The following is a 13557-nucleotide window of genomic DNA, read 5'->3' on the forward strand; positions in this document are numbered from 1 at the left end:
GCAAAAAAAAAGTATGATGAAAAACAAAGCTTTTTCTCTAAGATCAGGAAAAATATAAGGATGTCCAATCTCACCACATTTATTCAACATAGTATTGGAAGTCCTAGCCAGAGCAATGGGCAAGTAAAAGGAATAAAAATCATCCAGATTGGAAAGAAGTAAAACTGTCATTATTTGTAGATGGCATAATATCATATAGAAAACCCTAAAGACTCCACCAAAGACCTGTTGAAATAAAATAATTCAGTCAAGCTGCAGGATACAAAAATCAACAAAAATCTGTTGTATTTATATACACTAGTAATAGATAAAGAAAAGATAAATAAATTATTAAAGAGTAATTTAAATAATCTCATTTACAGTTGCATCAGAAAGAAAAAAATACTTAAGAATAATTTTAACCAAGAAAGTGAAAGGCCTATACACGGAAAACTATAAGACACTGATAAAAGAAATAGCATACCCATAAAAGGAAAGGTAATCTATAGTCATTGACTGGAAGAATTAATATTATTAAAGTGTCCACACTATCTAAAACAATTTACATATTCAATGTAACCCCTATCATTATTCCAATGGTATTTTTCACAGAAATAGAACAATCCTAAAATTTGTATGAAACCACAGAAGACCCCAAGTAGCTAAAGTAATCTCGAGTAAAAAGAACAAACCTGGAGGCATCATGCTCCCTGATTTCACATGATATAACAAAATTATACTAATCAAAACTGTATGGTACTAGCATCAAAACGGACACATAGGTCAATGGAACAAAACAGAGCTCAGAAATAACCTATGCTTATATGGTCAATTAATATACAACAAAGGAGGCAAGAATATATGAGAGGGAAAGGACAGTCTCTTCAATAAATGGTATTGGGAAAACTGGACAGACACATGCAAAAGAATAAACAGGACCACTGTCTTACACCATACACAACAATTACTCAAAATGGATTAAAAATTTAAATGTAAGACCAGAAACCATAAAACTACTAGACAAAAACATAGGTGGTAAGCTCCTTGACATTGGTCTTGGCAATTATTTTTTGAATATGAAACCAAAATCAAAAGTAAGAAAAGCAAAGATAAGTGAGACTAAATCAAATTAAAAAGCTCTACACAGCAAAGGAAACCATCAACAAAATGAAAAAGCAACCTACTGAATGGGAGAAAATATTTGCAAGTCATGTATCTTGCATACATGGGGGTTAATATAAAAATATAAATATTAAAAGAACTCATACAACTCAATAGCAAAAAAAAAAAAAAAAAAAAAAACTTGATTAAGAAATGAGCAGAAGATCTGAAAAGACATTTTTCCAAACAAGATATCAGATGGCAAGGAGGTACATGTTAAGGTGTTGAACATCTCTAATCATTAGGGAAATGCAAATCAAAACTACAATGAACTATCAACTCACACTTGTTAGAAGGACTATTAACAAAAAGAGGTAAATGTTGGAGAGGGTGTGGAGCAAAGGGAATCCTTTGTGCACAGTTGGTGGAAATGTAAATTGGTGCAGCCATTATGGAAAACAGTATAGAGGTTCCTCAAAAAAATTAAAAATAGAATTACCACATGATCCAACAATTTCACTACTGGATATTTAACCAAAGATGGAAACATTAATTCAAAAAGACATATGCATCCTCATGTTTATTGCAGCATTATTTATGACAGCCCAGATATAGAACAACTTAAGTGTCCATCAATGGATGCATGGATGGATAAAGAATGCAGTCTATAGTCACCATGGGATATTATTCAGCCATAAAAAAGAATGAAATTTGCTGTTTTTGACAATATAGATGGATGTTGAGGGCATTATGTTAATTGAAATAAGTCAAAGAAAGACAAATACCATTGATCTCACATATATGTGGTATCAAAAAAACAAACAAAACAAGCGCATAATTATACAGAACACATTGGTGGTTGCCAAAGATGGGGGTAGGTGGGTGGGTAGAGGGTGTCAAAATGTACAAACTTCTAGTTATAAACTAAATTATTCATGGGGATGTAATATACATCATGGTGACAATAATACTGTATTGCATATTTAAATGTTGCTAAGAGAGTAGATCTTAATATTTTTCATCACAAGAAAAAATTTCTAACTATGTAAGGTGACAGATGTTAACTAGACTCATCGTTAACATCATCATACAAATATCAAATTATTACATTGAACATCTGCAACTAATATTATGTCATTTTCACCTCAATTAAAAAGAAACTTTACCAGAGAATTCCATGATATTAAATTTCATTGAGGAATAATGTCCTAAAGCTGAACTAAACTCCACTTTGCAGCTTATGCTTTCTCAGAGATTCATATCAAAATTTTGAGAAGCAAAATTCACTAAAATTTCCTGCTAAATAAAATAAACCATTGACTTTTGAGCCACATAAATAAGAGTTGATTTTGACTCCACTATTGAGCACTGATGTGGCCCTGAGCAATTTAAATAAACTTTAAGCTCTTTGTTCTTTTTATTAAAAGTGGGATAAAGATGTCTAGATATGTTCTGATTATTAATTGAAATATACATAAAACACAGGTATATTTTAGGTGCTAAAAAATGTGGGTGGTAAAAATTGCTTAAACTTTCACTATTTGTAAAATAATTCAGTTAACATAATAAAAACATAAACTACAAAAAAAAAGGGATGCTTTAAATATACAATTAAGGAACATATTCATTTGTCCAGAGAACCCCAGACTTCTGTGTATGGATCTAGAATGCCCACTTTCCACATGACAGTAGAAATGGCAGTTATGACTCTTATTAGCATAACTTTGACAACATTTCTCATGTTGTATCAAGTTACATTGTTTTAAGCATCAGTTTAGAAAAAGGAGTTCTATAGTGAATCAATGCCATAGTAACTCATAATTCCTAAATTTGAATTCTACCATGCTCAAAGCATAACCTAGCTATGCACCATCTCAGCTGTCAGAGCAGACCTGAATATACTCTTAAAATACAAAGCCACTGTTTTCTATTTTTTAATCTCCATTAGAATGCAGTGTTTAAGAGTATGGAGCTTAGAGTCAAGCCTGGGCTTGCATTATTATTTTAATACTTTCTATCTCTTCAGTTTTAGAGAACTCAATTGACATGTTTCATCTTGAAAGACAGGGTGGTGACACCTACCTGAACATGTAATTTTAGAACATAGAAATCCAATTTTATTGAATGAACAAATGAATGTATTTTATGAATAATTCTGAAACAACTGTTCTTTACGGTTTTTCAGGCTTAGCTTCAAACATAGTCAAAAGATGATTGTGTAGGCATTTATGTAATGTGACAGAATTTTCCATCTCATAGTGATATATGCAGGTGACAATAGTGTTGCAGAGAAATGTCTTTGTTTCTAATCCCTAATAAACCATTCAGTATGTGTCCCCCATTGTTCACTTTCAATATCTGTTTTCTTTTAATATCACAGTAGTTGCTAGCTCAATTACAAAAGTTTCTTTTTAGTATAGCAAATATGTTTTATTTCCCTAGATATTGTAATATGGAGGCATAAATAATTTTGGCATTAAATCAAAACATTTATCGAGCCTCACTCTGGGCAATGCTTATATGTGACAGGTGCTTAACAGTGACGGATTTGATCCCAAGGAAGTTAATTTATTCAGCCACTGGGTTTCTATTTGGAAAGTTTCCCTAAAAGCTCTCTTGTAATAGCTAATTGTATTTCTATTTTATATTACTTGAAAGCCATGGCTGATATTTATTCTGTACCTGGTTTCCCACCACATGTATCACAATAATAATTCTTGTGACTTAGAGCAAATATATCTTTATAATTGCTTGTAGGATAAGACAGCATTCTTAGAAGAGAAATCCATGTTTTTCAGAGAAATAGATTCAAGTTATTCCTGTATTAATAGTTTGGGATGTAGAATAAGACGCCATAGATTTACCTAACAATTTGAAGTTACAAAGTAGATTTAACTTCTTCAGCAGTTCAAATGTGATACTAAAAAAATAAATACAGCTTTTCCCCTAGCTAACAAGAAAGCTCACAGGAATCAGAATATTTTAGAGCTCAACTGTTTTTTATATTCTGGACTTACTTTCATTAAAATGAAGTCTCCTGTCCCATCGCACAATGATGGCAATTCACTTGGATGTTACGTAAATAGCGTAGAAAGCACTGAGACAAATTTCTAGGAAAGTAGGTACTTGGAGATATAAGTAGAGTTCTTCAATCAGTACCTATGGCAGCTGCAGCACTAAATATTCACTTAGTACAGACACTCAACTCTGTAAGTCAAGTACAGAATACTAAGTTTTGTACGGCTGCTTCCCTGTTCTCCCCCCTTTTAGGAAAAAGATGTTGACTCTTTTATATAATTTTTGTTTAAATTTAAAACCTATATGACACAGCATGCAAATTTATATTGATATTCATTTTATAAATACTTTCTCCACATGATACTAACTTTTAGCATTCACTACCCTTACAGCTATGATTTTGCTGTAATACAAAGGTTAAATTTCACTGTAGATAATTCTAACCATAGTTCTGAGGTGCTCTCACTTTCTACAATGTTCTTTTAAATTTAAGGGGACATTCTGTTCCAACATAGTCAATCTATATTATACTCCTAACATACTCTTACCTTGCTCTTGATAGCGTTTTAGTTGTCCACATTAACATTGTACTTCTCTTGAATCATGGAATTAACAGCTGCAACTCTACTGCAATGACTTGTATAATGTTTTCCACATGGAATGGCTTATTCAATATTAAGTATTTTTTTAGTATAATCAGATAGCACCTTTACATTGACATTTACCTAGATTTCTTCATAGCTTCTAACCCAGAAATACATGAAATGGCAATTTTGATGTAGAAACATCCCTTCTGGGAACTTGGTCTTTTTGTCGTCTATATTTATTAGTATCTCTCCTTCGGTGGCCTCATCCCATCTCCTGGAATTAATTGCAGGAATTAACCCAGGTGGTAACATCACTTAAATGTATACCATTAGTCCAGGTCTTGCTCCCCAAACCCAGACTCAAGCTGAAGCTTCATACTCACTGTTTGCTACGCAAATACTGAATAGTCACCTCAAACTCTGTGTGCCCCATCTGAACTCCTGCTTTTCATACTAAACTGCCCCCACTTTTAATCCCTTTTCAGTCTCACATCAGGCAGTAGCCATACTTCCAGTTGCTCGGTCTGAAATTGGTATCGTCTGTGCTCAAGAGAATTCTCTGTAACCAGGAACTGACCATTTTCAGCACTTCCACTGGTGTCACTACGTTTGCTGTACGGATCACTGGAATAACCTTCAAAGAGGTTTCCCTGCTTCTACCATTACACCTACCTTCTATTCTTCATAGGCCAGCCAAATGACCTTTTGAAATGCAAGTCATGGGAGGTCACTCTTTTGCTCAAAATCCTGAAGTGGCTCCCCATTTAACTTCAGGTTTATTGTCTGCAAGGCTCTACATAACAAAGTCCCTCTTATCTTACCACCTGTCCCATCCCTCTCTTAGGTATGCAGACAGCCTTCCTTGATATTCCTGGAATATGCCAGGCTTGCGCCTGCCTCTGGGACATTGCCCTAATCGTTCCCTCTACATGGACCATTTTTTCCCCAGATATGCGTATGGTCAACAGCTCCATCTCAGTCTTTAATCAGTTGTCACTTTCTCAGGGACGCATACCCTGACCACCTTATTTCATAATGCCACATTCCTACACCTCCCTCCTCCATGTCTTCCCTCTTATTTAGTTATACATCCCTAACCTTACCTGGCTCTTTTTATAGCACTTATCACCCTCCGATATTCTATATTATACCTGTTTTATTTTGTTAATTCTTTTTGGTCTATCTCCACTAAAATTGTACAACATAACATTAGATATCACCTTGTTTTGTTCTGATGTACCCAAGTGCCTAGTCAAGTGCTTGCAGGTATATAATGAGTAGTTTTTGAATGAATGGATTTCTAATTTATCTCAAATCATGCAGCCCAAGTGTAGCCTGTAGCTAAATATTATATTCAAATTTTTTCATGACATTCAATTGCTATTTTAACAATCCCAATTTGTATAAAAATTAAGAATGCTTTAGATAGTCTGGAAACTCAAGTCTTAAGTATGTCTTGTTACCTCATTCACATTGAATTGTCTTATTTTAATTCCCTTTTTGAAAAAGCGAGCACTCGTTTATCTCATATATTCATTGTGGTCACAAAGTTTATTCACAGCAGGATTTTTCTTGAGATGACTTCTCAAATCTCCAAGTCTTTTTTTATATTACCTCATATGCTACTTCTCCCTAATTGCTTCAGATAATGGCATGACTCATCTCTGCCTTAATATTTTTCTGCTTTAATTTTGTTTTCATTCCTTCTAGAATGTGAAAGAATCACTTATTTTCCTAAGTTTACTTACATAGCCATGTTAATTTGTGATTTAACATAAATAATAATCAGTTCATAAATGTGAATGGCTTCTTTCAATAAATTATTCTAGATTATGAGTGAGGAACCATCTGGTTAGAACTCAGTGGAATCAATTTTCAGCATCACGTTCCCAAAGTTATGGGTGTGATTCCCTGATTCATTCTGTGTTAAAAGATATGCCCATGTGCTGTTATGGAAGACAAAGTACTGGTGTCAGTGGTCTCCTTGCAGAATATCATTATAAGCAGCAGCTGTGCCACAATGAAAGCGTAGCTGGCAGTAAACCATGAGCCATACCAATTACATTTGAAAATAAAATATTCCCAGTAATGAAATATATTAATTTACAGTGAAAGCTATTGAAATCTTTGGAAAATGAGATTTCCCTTACCTTGGTGCACCTCAGGGAATTTTGTATTCCTGCTAACCTATTTGCTTCATGTCTTAAATATTTTGCTCTCTAAAAATGATGGCTGTGCTGACAGTTCTCTCTTCCTTCTTTGTTTGAAGAATATCTCAGGTAATGGAGATGAGGTTCCTAACTAACAATTCACACTAACATTTCATTTGTGGACAAGTATCTGTCAGACATGACTCTAATAAGACACTCAAATAGAGATGTGTCACAAGCGGTGACCAATACCTTCAGGTGGTAGAACTTTCACACAAGTCATGTCTATGTGAATCATCTAAAGACAACTTTAACATCTTCACAAAATTGAAGGTTATATTATGCAGGAGAAAGAATTTCTTACCCTCAATAAATTTCTGTAACAGGAATCATTCAGTGTGATAGCATGCTACACTATGTAGCATAGTATGTGACAGTATTGCTTTTTAGCTATAGCAATCTTGAACCAGCTTCATGCTGAGTAAGACCATACATTTCAAGTAGAACTTTTGATAGTGGGCTACATATAATCATTTATTTGTTAAAATTTTAAGCTAAATGAGTGCATTTTATTAACTTAATTACCTTATTAAAATATTTTTGTTAAAGTCTATTTATTGAAGTGGGGAAGAATTTATTTATAATTAGGCCTGGTTTGAGGCAAAATTATGATATTGCTACCATTTGTTTGTCAATGCTGTGTTCTTCTGTGGCTTTCAATGTCTTTCTCCAAATGTGCCCAGATTTGTGACTCAAATCTTTACCCAAGCTATTCTTGCCTCATAGTGCATATGTAACGAATAGAGTTTTGTTGAAACAATTACCAAGTGCCTATCTTTATCTGTATCTATGAACAAGGTTTATCCATCACTTTCTTTATATCTTCTTTCTGCACCAATAAATTAAAACTCACAAGAAATGATCTGATGTAAATAAATACATTTAGCAAACTAAAACTTTGATATAAAATATGGTTGAAATGATATCTAAATGATCAGTTTCTAAATGATTGAGTTTTCTTTCTTATTAAAATGACTGTAAGGTTACAAATTGTTATTATATAGAATTTGGCCAGGATATACACATTGGAAACCCTACTCTCCCTATAGCTCCATGAGGGAACAATATTCACAGATAGTAAAGCAAGAAAAAACAGATTCAGCACTGTAGTCCTTTTTTAGAAGTGGACCCCATGGTCCAATGTGGGATTTCTGAATGCAGGGTAGAATCAGGTAATGCCTTATTTTTCTGTGCAAGAGAGTTCTAAGATTCCATGAACCAAAGCAGGCCCAGGGTAACACAGACACACACACACACACACAAAGTCTAGGGTTATACAAACCGCAGTCTGAGGAAAGAGCACATTTGTCAGGTTCAGAGGAAAACGAGTGGTAGAGGAACAGAAAGCACTGATTCCACAGAGTACGGGGACAGCTCAGGCGTGGCTGCTGTCTGCCTGTTCCTCCACTCTGTGCTAGGATAAGAGAAAGCATCCAAGTGCAGGGGAAACTCTGGGAAGACTAAAACATCAGAGCCCAAACCAACTGAATTTACATAACATCATGGATATTTTAACAGGACCAAACAATATTCTCAGCTATCTTTTCTCTCTGCCATTTCTAAGCACATATTCCCAAGATTTTTCAATTATATTAACTACAAAAGCTTCATAATGGATTTCAAAGTGCCCCTCATCACCCTAAGATCAGAAAAAATTTTAGTCTAACTTTTGCTATTTTTTCTCCCACCAAAGGCATTCATTTGTTTTTGAAAATCTTGTTATATCTAAATGTTATGAAGAAAAAAATGCTCAAAAGCTCAAATTTTTGGTATAGTTATGGTATTGTGCATATTTCTTTACTATTTTTACCTATGTTTGCATAATTGATATCTGACTGTATATAATTATAAACTATTCTGTAGCTCTATTCTGTTTATATTTGAAGATGTTGTTCTTGACACCAAGAATACAGCATTGATGAAACAAATTAACTGTTCTCATTTTTCCAGTGTGAGACAGGCAATAAACAAAAAAATGAATATACCAGAACAGAACGCAAAGAGAATGAAAGCATAGTAAGGGGAGGATAGTGGGGACCGAGCTGGGATTTTCCACATCAGTGTTGCTGAAGAAGAGTTCTTGGCAGCGTGACATAAGTGCAGAGATGTAAATATTGGAAGCACTTTCCATATTCTTAAAATTCTAATGCCTATTTTAATGGTTTCACAGTATTCTTCTGTATTTATGTGCTATCATATTTAGTTAGACGCCTATTGTTTGAATTTGAGGTTAACTTTTTTATGATATAAGTGGACTGCTGCCAACATATATAGGGTAAGACTTGCTCACACTTCTAATATTTTCCTAAGAATGGACATTTAAATGTAGATTTACTATGTCAATGTTTAATATTTATAATGATCTAGTAACCAATGATGGTCTGCTTTTCAGAATGCAGGTAATATTATATGTGGTTTCTAGAAGTATATAATATTGCTCAGCTCCTTATATGAAAGTCAATATTGTTGATTACTTTTTTCATTTTAACTAATTCAGTAGAAAAAAAGGTAGGTTTTTTTTTGGTTTTTAATTGTTATTTCCCTGAATACTAGTGTAAGTGACCATGTGGAGCACAATTTTTCTTCCCTCTCATTTTGCAGTTTCTGTTCAGGTGTTCAAGTACCAAAGGATGCATCAATTATTTTACTCTTACTCTTTACTCTTACCTTTATGCTTACTTACTCCCAGTAGCTTCTCATTATTGCACAGTAGTTTAGAAACTCTTTCTGTAGCAACAATAAGTTCTGCAAACAAAATTTTATGCCTCAAAGGAAAAATAAGTACAGAGACCCAGTGTATTTGAAGGGGCTTAGAGATAAGACATCCACCCTCTTGCCTGACTACCTGCTCCACAGTGGGCTCAAATGGGTTCCCCTAAACTTTTATTTTTATTTTTTTAATATGCCACAGGAAAAAGTATATAGTTCTTAAGATTCTCCATGGCTTTGCTAACTTTAAAACTCATTTCTATCTCTCGTCTCCAAAACTCTAGCCATAGACCTCAAATTGCAATTTCCCCATATATGTCATAGTCTCACTTTCTTGCCTTTGCCTTTTGGAGGGAATGCACTGTCCCCACATGGTCCACTTCAACTCCAAAACTACTATCAAATCTCAGTGCAGTAAGACTTGTTCTCAACTCCCTTCCAACCTAGATCAGGCATCCTTGTTCCATTTTCATGATGGAGTGTATCATTCTCAACATACTTCTATTATTATAACCATGTATTTACTTTTGGTCTCTTATACCAAATTCCTTGGTGATACAGATGATGTCATATGCATTATATTTGTTTTCAGCATTCAGTGGATAATCAAGAAATGATTCTTAAATAAATGGAAACAGGAAAGGTCTTTACCTTTCACTCATTCTGACATCTTCCTAGAATCCCCAACAACATTTAAACAATTCATCTCTCACATCAATGCCTGATTATTTTTCGAGAAAACTTCAATCATGACACTTAGTGCTAAAAAACATTCAATATTTTCCTGTTGCCCACCAAGCTAAATCAAAATGGCACAGCTTGATTTTAAAAGTCTTCTACAGTCCCAGTCTGATATTTTAGCCTGTTATGGAGATGACCTGCCTGCAAAATCTGTGAACCTCTCAACATTTTCTACCACTATTTCCCCAGCATCTGCCAGTAGTCATTGTTTTATGAAGGACTTCCTCTTTATTCATAATGTTCATCTGCCTTAATCGTCTTCCCTGATACCTCCCAATTGGAGGAGAGTTCTACTTCCTCTGAACTGTTATATGACTTTCTAATTCTCTTATAGCACATTATTTTTGTTTTTGTTACATACTTGAAGATTCTTCACTTCTGTGTCCCACAAAATCATGCTTATATTTCTATTCACAGTAATACCATGTTAAAATGATGAGTTTCACAGATTTCTTATTTATTTGCAATACAATGTTTTAAATATAGTAGGTGACCCATACATATTCATGGAACTTAATTAACAAATATTTGACCTAAGAATGAAAATATACCACCAAGTCATTACTGGCTTAGCTAAATAACTATTTTCTATTTTCACTCTCTCTGAATAAGTATTCTTCTACTACTTTACTTGATTCTCCTTGAACCTTTTATTATTTAACCTCATGGATGTTAACTGTATCTGGTTACCATTACACCTAAAGAAGATGAAACTTCCATTTTGTTATGTCATATTCTTATATTGATAAAAAAACTAATATTGAATAGCTGTTCTCTTTTCCCTGTTGTATTTAGAAGTTCAAAAACTGCTTTAAAATACTAGATAAACCTGAAGTATTTAATAAGTGAGTGAAAAAAAAAAGATAGTAGCAGGTCAAAGAGAAACAAGAACCAACATTAAGAAGTATTCTGTGGCCAAAACTGGTACGGTTTGAGCCAAAAAAAATTTTTAATGATAGTATTGGATTATAAAACATAAGATAAACATTCATGAGTATGTATAGATATGACTAATTCAATCAAATATAGGAAGAAGAAATAGCTCATTAAAGAAAAATTTATATTAACATATGTAAGACTTAAGGAAACCCAAAATCGCTATTAAGCGAACACCACAGTAATGAATTTTCCAGACACAGTCAACCAAGGGATGCTAAAATCAGTGGGGATGAAAAAGTCTAGCAGCCAATGTACAATATGATGACTACAGTTACTAATAGTGTAGTGAATAGTGGAAATTTCCTGAGAGAAAAGAATTCAAGTATTATCATACACACAAAAAAGTTGGTAACTATGAAAATATGTTAGTTAGACTGACAAATAAGTATTTTACTGTGTATATGTATATGAAATCATGTTGTAAACCTTGAATATATAACATTTTTATTTAAAATTTTAAATTAAAAATAACAAAATCAGTGGGCAAAATTTGAATAGAAAGAAAATATTTGCATAAGCTCAATATTTATACCAAGATGTTTATCAATTACGAAGTAAATAAGTAACTTTACAGTCTGACCATTAAGTTGTTTGGCCAAAGATAATATAAAATCAAATGCCTACATTTCCACTGTATCTGCAAAGAATTTACATATGAATTCAATTTGCCTATTTATAATCTATTAAGAAGAAATGCATTGAGATTAAATTATATACAGAAATTAAAAATCATGTTTGACCACGTTTTGTATCCAATATTTTGAAATATATACAAATCATATTGCTGAGAATTAATAAAAATCAGTAATTAGAAAGTTATTCAGCACTTGAGGGGGTTATTCCGAATAACCAAGTATTTTCATCTTATGGACATATTAGTTGTTGCTTTTCTTTTGTGTGGCACAGGACAAAAATTTTAGCAGGACAAAAATCTGCTTGGCATATCTTATTGTTATTTATTAAACTAATAAACATGTCATCCGATGTATAGTAACCTTGTGCTACCATCTGTTTGTGAATAAACAGACCTTTTTCTAGCAAGATAAATGACTAAATCTTTCTTCATATTATAAGTAAAATAATGATCCATGATGCAGCAAGTGAGGTCAATCAGAATCTTAAAACTGTAGCAATTCAGCAACCCTTTTAAGGTAACATGCCTGCAAAGAGAAACTCCCAAAGCTACTGGATGGGGGTAGAAACATGTTGGTATGCCTATGTATTGTACTTACATCTAGAATCAGCAACACTGCTGATTCTGCTGGGCAGACTCCTTCACATATGGCACATGTTTAGCTACCATTTCTGCAATTTACTGCCCCAGGGCAGATGTCCTACAAACAATCTTATTCCTTTGTGATTTGCTACTTTATTTACAAGGGACAATTCAAAAACAGATAAAAGACAAAATGTCCTAATCTTTTCACCATACACTTTGGTCACCTGACCAATATTCCTGCCATAATTCTAAATATTCCCCAATGTAAGGAAAAAATGAAAACAGAAAACTACTTTATATCAGATCTAATATTACAGCGAGATTCCTTTAATCTCTAAGTCAACAATTTTTTAAAGTTTAAGTATACTGATTAAGTACAGATGTAAATTCATGATTTCATTAGTCAGTTATCCTCATTACTATTTACAAAACAAATGATTTCCCTATTATGCCCTAAACTAAATAAAGTCCCTGTTCCTTTGCATATTTTAATACACTGACCTATTTTTTCTCAATAATTTTAGGAAAATAAACTGAAAACTATTATCAAAAAAGTTTAAGCCATCTGGTAAAGGAGATTTTACCCTGTCACTTTGGCAGATGTTTAACAGTGGAATTATGCCGGCATAATAAATACATATCATTCGAGTTTACATGTGGGTGTGGAGGAAAAATAACTTTTTACATACATAATCTTTATTATATACAAGCTTATATTAATTTTTGTACCCCTTCCTGACTCCTTGTTCTCTGCTCTCCTATTACACGGTCGTGGTGATGGGGAGTAGAAACATGTTGGTATGCCTATGTATTTTACTTACATCTAGAGTCAGAAGATATGGAAGAATCATTTTTTCCAAGACTGGTTCCTCATGGGGTTCCCCACGGGGGCTGAGGGAGAAAAGGGTGTAAACCAGATACTAAGCCACATTGACTGAGGAGCATGTTACACTAAAATTCTGTACTGGAAGGAATGGTTTGATTTTTCCTCCTTCTTACAAAGTTAATTTATGCTTGATAAATGAATAAAGAATTAATCTATTGTCACCGTATT

The sequence above is a fragment of the Physeter macrocephalus genome, chromosome 13, assembly GCF_002837175.3.
Source record: "Physeter macrocephalus isolate SW-GA chromosome 13, ASM283717v5, whole genome shotgun sequence".
Classification (NCBI taxonomy): domain Eukaryota; kingdom Metazoa; phylum Chordata; class Mammalia; order Artiodactyla; family Physeteridae; genus Physeter; species Physeter macrocephalus.